We start from the raw sequence: 10,398 nt of genomic DNA, 5'->3' as shown, positions 1-10,398 counted from the left end.
GTGGCCCTTGAGGGTGGGGTTCGAAACCAACCCTAACTCTTGTTTCCCCACACATACGGACTCTAAAAATAGCCTATACTTAAGTATTTCAAAATTACATGGGCCTGGCCCATTAATAAGGTGACGCAGCACCTAGAATAGCCTATGGACGAATATTATGAAGTGGCATCTTGTATATTTCGTCCAAGGCTTCATGCACTCCTTATGGCGGCTTCAAAGTCCTGAAATCATCACTTGTAACTCCGTTCTTGATCCCCTTGCGCATGCCATCAACTCCATGCGTGTTCTTGCTCCAATGTTCATCCTTCTCCAAGCTAGGCCCTTCATTTGTAAGCAAAACAAATGTATCCAATTTAGGCAGCATCATAATCTCATGAACATTAGAATCATTACCAAGAAACGAAAGTACCTGGTAATTTAATTGGCGTGCGCGAGCTCTAGTAATTGGTCCAGTATATGTAACAGTAGGGGCTGTGGGTGTAACAATGGTATTGATGTCCTCATCATGTATTCACTAAGTGCTAATGCTTTGGTCTGGTACTCTATTAAAAGGAGGCCTTAATATCCCTTAGTTTCCAATAGGACCCCGCTGCCACGGGAGGGTAGGATAAAAGATGTCATGCAAGTTCTTCTGCATAAGCACGTATGACTATATTCGGAATACATGCCTACATTACATTGATGAATTGGAGCTAGTTCTGTGTCACCCTCTGTTATAACTATTGCATGACGAATGCCACTCGACATAATTATCCATCGTTGATCCATTGCCTACGAGCTTGTTTCATATTGATCTTTGCTCCATTACTTTTCCGCTGCCACTATTACGATTGCTACAAAACTGCTACTGTTACTTTTGCCACTGTTACCGCTATTTCCGTACTACTTTGCTACTAAATACTTTGCTGCAGATATTAAGTCTTTCAGGTGTGGTTGAATTGACAACTCAGCTGCTAATACTCAATAATATGCTTTGGCTCCCCTTGTGTCGAATCAATAAATTTGGGTTGAATACTCTACCCTCGAAAACTGTTGTGATCCCCTATACTTGTGGGTTATCAAGACCTTTTTCTAGCGCTATTGCGGGGAGCATAGCTCTATTCTCTGAGTCACATGGGATTTATATTTGTTGATCAGTATGAGGAATTTGAAAGATCAAACAACCAAGATTTTTCCCTCAACTATGAGGGGAGTTAAGGAACTGCCATCTAGTTGTGCACTTGATTCTCCTTTTGTTTTGAGTAAACTTGCAACACCTACTCCTGTTATTGATTCCGATATGTTGCATGTTATTGATGATGCCACTTCTTCTATGCGTGATGCTTATGATGATATTACTTCTGTCCTTGATGATATTGTGCCACTAGGTGAATTTCTTGATGAACAACTTGCTAGGGTTAGAGAGAATGAAATTATTGAATCAGATGATATTATTGAAACTGAAGATTGTGATTCTCCCCCTAGATATGAATTTCCTATTGTACTTGAGGGTTATGTTATGGATGAAAAAACGGCTAGAGACTTCTTTGCTTCCAATGATAGAGAGGATCTCAAGAAATTATTAGTGAAGCTAAAAGAAAAATCCTTGAATGCTAGAATGAAATACGACCCTTCTTTTGCTACTTCACCTATCTTTGTTACTGATAAGGATTGTGAATTCTCTGCTGATCTTGACTTAATTACTTTGGTTGAATCTAATCCTTTCTATGGTTATGAATCTGAAACTATTGTGGCACATCTTACTAAATTGAATGATATAGCCACCATATTTGCTCATGAGGAAAAAATTCGCTATTACTATATTCTCAAATTGTTTCCTTTCTCATTAAAGGGTGATGCTAAGATATGGTTTAACTCTCTTGCTCCTGGTTGTGTGCGTAGTCCCCAGGATATGATTTATTACTTCTCTCCAAAATATTTCCCTACTCATAAGAAACAAGCTGCTTTAACGGAAATATTTAACTTTGTGCAAATTGAAGAAGAGAGTCTCCCACAAGCTTGGGGGAGGCTTCTCCGATTACTTAATGCTTTGCCTGATCATCCTCTCAAGAAAAATGAAATACTTGATAACTTTTATAATGGACTAACTGATGCTTCCAGAGACCACCTGGATAGTTGTGCTGGTTGTGTTTTCAGGGAAAGAACTATTGAGCAAGCTGAATTACAATTGAATAATATATTGAGTAATGATAATGATTGGACAGTTCCGGAACTAACTCCTAAGCCAACTCCAAAGAAAAGGGGTATTTATTTCTCAGTCCTAAAGATATGCAAGAGGCAAACAAATCTATGAAAGAAAAAGGTATTAAAGTTGAAGATGTTAAGAATTTACCACCTATTGAAGAAATACATGGTCTTGATAACCCGACACAGGTAGTAGAGGTAAACTCTCTCCATAGATTTGATGAAGGTGATATTCCTCATAATAAGCGTGCTAGTCAATGCTTGGATGAGTTTGATAATTTTATTGTTAAAAAAGAAAAGTTCAATGCTTATGTTAGTAGACAATTGAAATGTAATGCTTACATGCTTGACCACTTAGGTGATTATATGATAGAATCGTTAATGATCTTAAGCTTATTAGTAAACATGCTTCCATGGTTACAACTCAAGTAGAACAAGTACTTAAGGCACATGATGATTTTCTTAATGAGTTAAATAGTAAGAACAATGATAATGATGTTAGGGTTATGACTAGAGGTGGTAAAATGACCCAAGAACCTTTGTATCCTAAGGTCCATCCTAAGAGAGTTGAGCAGGATTCTCAGAGAACTAATACTGATGCACCTAGTCCTCGTACTAAAAAGAAAAAGAAAACTGATAAGACTTTGCATGCTAGTGAACCTACTGTAGACACACCTAAGAATCCCAATGATATTTCTGTTTCTGATGCTGAGACACAGTTTGGTAATGAACATGAACCTAGTGCTAATGTTAATGATGATGTTCATATTGATGCTCCACCTAGTAATGATAATGATGTAGAGATTTAAACTGCCGTTGATCTGATAACCCGCAATCAAAGAATCAATGTTATGATAAGAGAGACTTTGTTGCTAGAAAACTTGGTAAAGAAAGAGAACCATGGGTTTAGAAACCCATGCCCTTTCCTCCTAAACCATCCAAGAAAAAGGATGATGAGCATTTTGAGCGCTTTGCTGAAATGATTAGACCTATCTTTTTGCGTATGTGTTTGACTGATATGCTTAAAATGCCTCCTCATGCTAAGTATATGAAAGATATTGTTACTAATAAAAGAAAGATACCGGAAGTTGAGATTTCCACCATGCTTGCTAATTACACTTTTAATGGCAGAATACCAAAGAAACTTGGAGTTCTCGGAGTACCAACTATACCATGCTTCATTAAAACAAACTATGTTAAAACTACTTTATGTGATCTCGGAGCTGGTGTTAGCGTTATGCCTTTATCTTTGTATCGTAGACTTGAATTGAATAAGTTGACACCTACTGAAATCTCTTTGCAAATGGCTAATAAATCAACTGCTATACCCATCGGTATTTGTGAGGATGTGCCGGTTGTGGTTGCAAACGTTACTGTCTTAACGGACTTTGTTATTCTTAATATACACGAGGACGTTAGTATGTAGATCATCCTTGGTAGACCCTTTTTGAATACTGCAGGGGCTGTTATTGATTGCAACAAAGGCAATGTCACTTTTCATGTTAATGGTAATGAGCATACGGTACACTTTCTGAAGAAACAACCTCAAGTTCATAGTATCAATTCTATTGGAAAAAAATTCAACTATTACTATTGGAGGTTTTGAATTCCCTCTTCCTACTGTTAAGAATAAATATGATATTCTTATTGTCGGGGAAATGCATATAGCCGTTGAGGTAAACTAGTGTTATTCCAAAGTTCTCCGGTTTCATGTCACTTGGAAGAAGTTTATTAATAAGACTTGATCAACCTTGTTAATGGATTCCTTTTGATGAGCATGAGATGGATGAATTTAGAGGGCACGACTTTCTGTACCCATCTTTTACTTTCTGTTATTTAGATTAAATAAAGCAAAAATAATATTTTCTGTCTTTTTTCTAATCCGTGCAATAAAAATGTCCTGAAAATAAAAGTTCTCGAAATGCGCTGAAAATTTAGCATGATTTTTTTTTTGAATATTTTAGAATTTCTGGCACTTAGAACACACCAGGGGGCCTCACCAGCTGGCCACAAGGCTGCATGGCGCGCCCACCCCCTGGGGCATTCCCCTGACCTTGTGGGCCCCACGTGGCCCCCTCCACTTATTATAGCACCCATCCACTCCTTATTCCTCCAGAAAAAATCACTCCATAGCTCAAACTCGTCTTCTTTCTCATCTTGCTGCCATTTTCGATCTCCTTGCTCAAAGATCCATTCACAAAACTGCTTTGGGGGATTGTTCTTCGGTATGTGACTCCTCCAATGGTCCAATTAGTTTTTGTTCTAGTGCTTTATTTATTGCAAATTTTTGCTGCTTTGGTGACCCTGTTCTTGAGCTTGCATGTCAAATTTATATGGTCCAAAGTAGTTTTGATGCATGATATAGCCTCTAGGCACTTGTAGGGTAGTTGCTATCAATCTTGTTGAGTTTGGTCCACTTTTATTTTGAGTCACTAAAAATTTCAGAAATTTTCAAAGGAAGAAAATGATGAGGAGATTGTTGAGAGGCTCATTGAGCCGGGGTTCGAAGGAAGAAGAAAATGAGGAGAAGGAAAAGCCCAAGTATAATCTTCCTCGCGCCGCGGAGATTTGGCCGGGTGAATGGCCATGTTATGCATTCTTACAAGCAGCCAAAATTTACGATGATTTCTATTATTTGGCTGGGAATGCAGGCATCATGGACTTCCTCCTCAACCAGTGTGATCAGTATCTCCTACTCGTCGTCCCGCTCATCGTCCCGCGCTCGAAGATAGGAGGCGAAGCCGGCAGGGGCTTGGCACAGTGGCTTCAGACGAGGCAGGGCACGGTAGCGGCAGCAAGGGCGCATTAAGCAGAGACAACAGCAGCAGCTAGCGACGGACTCGGCGCGGCGGCGCGATCCGATCTGGAAAAAACGAGGCAGGGGTGATTCGAAGCGAAGCATGCAGCAGCGGTTCGAGCAGAGAAACAGGGGAGCGACCGCAGCAGGACTTGGCGCGCTGGCAACACTGGAAGTGGAAGAATGACGCGACGACAAGGGCGGTGCCCCGGCATAGGTAGCGGAAGCAGACGCGAAGCCTGTCGGCAGGGGAGGCATGGATCCGGGCGGTGGAGGTAGTAGGCCGGCGGCAGCGACTGCTGTTATAGAGAACCAAAGAGTGTGAGGTCGGGAGTGAGTAGTGGCAGGAAGAAGAAAAAGAAAGGATAAGGGAGGCGGGGCATGGCAAGGACCTAGTCCGGTAGGTCACCGTTGAGGCAGGGGCGATCCAGAGCTACTGGTCTAGCGGTTGGACTTGACGAGGTGCCCATGGATCGGGACGAGGAGGCTGCGCCCTCGGGCGTGGATGCAGGGAAGCACATGTGCAGGCGACATGGAGGCACTGGGATCCATCGAATCTTCATCCATCGGCCCAGACCGATGCTCGCAAGGAGGCGCGGTTGGCTTGGTTGGATCAAGGGGGGAGGTGGTTGGCCTGGTGGGGAAGGTGGATCTAGGGGGATCCCAAGGTGGGAGATGACCAGTGGGAGTGGCGGCGGCAGACATGGATGGATGGGACATTTATCCTAAAATTAAGGGTTAGGGGTCTATTTATAGGAAGGGGCTAGCTTGAGGTAGATTTTGGGTCATCTGATCGAAATCGGGTGGTTGAGAATAAATAGCTTAGGGAACTTGTAACACCCACAATGCGGCTATATCTCCCACGTGTCTGGCCACGACTTAGAGGCATAGCCGCATGGTAGGTTTGTCGCAAGAGGGGTAATCTTCACACAGTCCCATGTACTGAATAAGAACGGGATAAAAAGTTGGCTTCCAATCGCCACTTCACACAATACATAAATAAACATACATCACCCAAATTACAAACAAGGTCCGACCATGGAACCAAAATAAAAGAAGACAACCCCAAATGCTAGATCCCTGATCGTCCCAACTGGGCTCCACTATTGATCAGACAGAAAAGATACAAAACAATGATCAAGATCTTCATCGAGCTCCCACTTGAGCTCGGTTGCGCCACCTGCACTGGTATCATCGGCACCTGCAACTATTTGGAAGTATCTGTGAATCACGAGGACTCAGCAATCTCACACCCGCGAGATCAAGACTATTTAAGCTTATGGGTAGGAAAGGGTAGTGAGGTGGAGCTGCAGCAAGCACTAGCATATATGGTGGCTAACTGACGCAAATGAGAGCGAGAAGAGAAGCAAAGCACGGTCGAGGCACGGTCGAGAAGCTAATAGTGATCAAGAAGTGATCCTGAAGCTACTTACGTTCAAGCATAACACGAGACCATGTTCTCTTCCCGGACTCCGCCGAAAAGAGACCGTCACGGCTACACACGCGGTTGATTCATTTACATTAAGTTAAGTGTCAAGTTCTCTACAATCGGATATTAACAAATTCCCATCTGCCCATAACCGCGGGCACGGCTTTTGAAAGTTCAAAACCCTGCAGGGGTGTCCCAACTTAGCCCATCACAAGCTCTCACAGTCAACGAAGGATATTCCTTCTCCCAGGACGACCCGATCAGACTTGGAATCCCAGTTACAAGACATTTCGACAATGGTAAAGCAAGACCAGCAAAGCCGCCCGATGTGCCGGCAAATCCCGATAGGAGTCGCACGTATCTCGTTCTCAGGGCACAGCGGATGAGACATCCTATGAGTAAAACCAACTCTCAGGTTGCCCCGAGGTGGCCCCGCAGTCTACTCGGTTCGGACCAACACTCAAAGGAGCATTGGCCCGGGGGGGTTTAAAATAAAGATGATCCTTGAGTCTGCAGAACCCAAGGGAAAAGGCTTAGGTGGCAAATGGTAAAACCAAGGTTGGGCCTTGCTGGAGGAGTTTTATTCAAGGCGAACTATCAAGGGGTTCCCATAACACCCAACCGCGTAAGGAACGCAAAATCAAGGAACATAACACCGATATGACAGAAACTAGGGCGGTAAGAGTGGAATAAAACACCAGGCATAAGGCCTAGCCTTCGACCCTTTACCAAGTATATAGATGCATTAAAGTAAACAAGGTATAATAATGATATCCCAACAATATCCATGTTCCAACATGGAACAAACTTCTTTCACCTGCAACTAGCAACGCTATAAGAGGGGCTGAGCAAAGCAGTAACATAGCCAAACAATGGTTTGCTAGGAAGCTGGGTTAGAGGCTTGACATGGCAATATGGGAGGCATGATATAACAAGTGGTAGGTAGCGCGACAAAGCGATAGAACGAACAACTAGCAAGCACAGATAGAAGTGATTTCGAGGGTATGGTCATCTTGCCTGAGATCCCGCAAGGAAGAAGAATTGAGTGCACCAATACAACTGCTTGAGGTCATGGTACATCTTTGTACTTCTAGGATGAATGGATAGAGGCCTCATTCATAATGACTTTACGTAGATCCCCCTTAGGAACCACAATTCGATCCTCGAAGAATAGAGTATCTTTGTCATCAAGGCGATAGCACTTGTACTTGGGTTGGCTCTTGGCGATCCCATTTTTCACCTTCTTCACCATGGCATCAAGAAGTTGTGCCTCACGAATTTGATCTTCCAAAGTAGGAGAGACTTGGAGGTTGGCAAGAAAGCCTTGAGGAACAACTTGGAGATTCAGTTTGCGGAAAGCTTCACAAAGGTCCGGTTGGAAGGGCTTGAGAATTAGGCTGTTGCAGTAAGCCTTCCTGCTCAAAGCATCTGCAATGACATTGGCCTTGCCTGGAGTATATTCAATACTCGGATTGTATTCTTGAATCATTTCGACCCAACGTGTCGGGATGTTTGGAGATGATCCGAATCCAATGGTGATGACCGTACGGGTCGGGATTAGGAGAGGTTTTCGGACAAGGCAGCAAAGAGTGTGGGTTGTGTGAAGCAGTTATGTGGCCAGACAAGTGGGAAGCAAAACCCGGTTGGTCTGAAAAAGGACACTAAGGCAAAAGGAGAAGAGGCACTATGAACGGATGCGAGTTTGAGAAAACATGCGGATGCAACGCGCATAATGCGATGATGAAATGCAATAAGCAAATAATACACATGGCGACAACGAAATAATTAGAAGGCATCTGGAGCGTCGGTCTCGGGTCGTTACAACTCTCCTCTACTTACAAGAGATCTCGCCCCGAGATCTAGGGATGAAAAGGGAAGAGAAAGAGGTAAAATAAGTTGCTTCTTTGACAAATGAGCGAAACCACGAACCTTAAAGGTTACAAAGACATGAAAAGAACACAAGGGCATGGATGAATTGAAACCACTCTTGTTTAAATGAGATATACAACGAATGAGAAGGATAGAATTTGGGCAATACTCTGGTAGAAAGAAAAGGAATTTGATAAGATGGAAAGAGCTTGAAAATAGGACGCAACACTCCGGTTAAATGGATATGCAATAAAAGAACATGATCTTGACAAAACGAGATGATGGGTGAAGAGAGCAACATCACAATGCCTCCGGAACGAAAGAGTGGAATGAAAAGAAAGGAGAAGAGAACAACTACTTCCACCATGAATGTACATGAAGGAGCCTTCCTACGAAGAAGGGTTGAACGGAGTTGTTGGAAAATCAACGACAAAAGATATGATTTCCAATGGTCTTATGGAAAACATCCCAAAATTATGAGCTGAAGACCAGCCACTAACGGAATCAATTAATTGGATTGAGAACACCAAAGAGATGAAAAACTTCTTCCACCAAGATGATATAGAGATAACTTGGATCTTTGTTAAGCACCACAATTAGCAACATTCCTTAGGGAAGTCTTTAGGTGAAATCTTTACCAAGATAACTCCAACAAAGAGATTGATGGATTTAAAATACCTCATTCTTGACAAGATGTGAATCACGAAACATGAAGGGAAATTGTCAAGAGTGAAATAACACCACCTCAAAAGATAAGGAAGAAGAATTGCACATCGGAATGCACGATAACGAACGCTTGAGCTCCTCCAACAAGAATCTTGACGAACATATCAAGAATGAATGAAATCTTTGATGAACCACAATGAAGAACCTCCATGAATAACTCTAATATGAAAATAAATGGTAGGAAGGAGGTGAAGGTTGAAAAGAACAAGATGAAGCCTTGCAATGATTTAGATAGAGCTTGTGACGAGATAATGCGGAAATTTGGAACTCCGGAAAGGAAAGATGAACAACTTGGAACAGAGAATATGATATCATAAACGCACTCCGGAAGATGGAATTAAATCACTTGGATGAAACAAGAATAAGAATTATGTTATGTGTATCCATGAACGCACTCCGGAAGATGGAATTAAATCACTTGGATGAAACAAGAATAAGAAATATGTTATGTGTATCATTCACGAATTAGAATTGATGACAAGCAACAGCTTTGGCATACCACTTATTCTCGTTGAAAAAGGGTTGAGGAGGGATATAGCGCAAACATGGGAAGGTCTTTCACGAACCACCGATAGGATTTTTCGAAAGAACGAATGAATTGATATGGTAACCATGGAAAAGGAATCTCGAACGAACCACCATAAGAATTAAAAACGATTGAAGAAAGTGAACGAATCACCGGGAAGAATCTAGAAAATGAATGAATATAGAGAATGAATCACCAGGAAGAATTGGAAAACGAACGAAGTTACTTGAGAGAATTTAGACACAAGAGAACGAAGAGATCACAAGCTTACTAGAGCATACTTGAACGAAGAACAAGAAGAATATGGAGATAAAAGAAGGGGCATCAATTTAGAATAATTGGAGAACGAAGCTGAGAGCTTATCAGGAAGAAATCTTCTGGAATGATGGCCTTTGGATGATAAAGAAACAAAAACAAGTTATGAAATACTTCGGACGGGTGTGAAAAGAATTCTCACAATCGAAAACAATTATGAGGATGACATGAAGCTAGAACCACGAATCTTCATGAGAACGGGCCAAGATTTAAGAGAAAATCTTCTTAGATCTTCGATGCTGAGAAACACGACGACGAACACCACCAAATTATTTCAGACACTCCGAAATGGAAGGAATTTAAGGAAAACTCAGAGAACACATTTGACCGATGAGAATTCATTCTTACATCAAACTTTTGAAAAGAAATTGAGAATAACTCCAAAAGAATTAGAAGAGTCAGCGACGATCCTGGGAATACCAGTGGGTTAGGGCCCACTCATAGAAACACCGTTGAACGATTTTAAAGAGAGATTGCACCGATTGAATTAAATGGATTTAAACAGATAACAACCTCAAAATAGCTTGAACGGATTAAGAATGGAAACACGAA

This window comes from Triticum urartu, chromosome 4 (genome assembly GCF_003073215.2).
Source record: "Triticum urartu cultivar G1812 chromosome 4, Tu2.1, whole genome shotgun sequence".
NCBI classification, from domain to species: Eukaryota; Viridiplantae; Streptophyta; class Magnoliopsida; order Poales; family Poaceae; genus Triticum; species Triticum urartu.
This window is presented reverse-complemented; position numbering follows the sequence as displayed.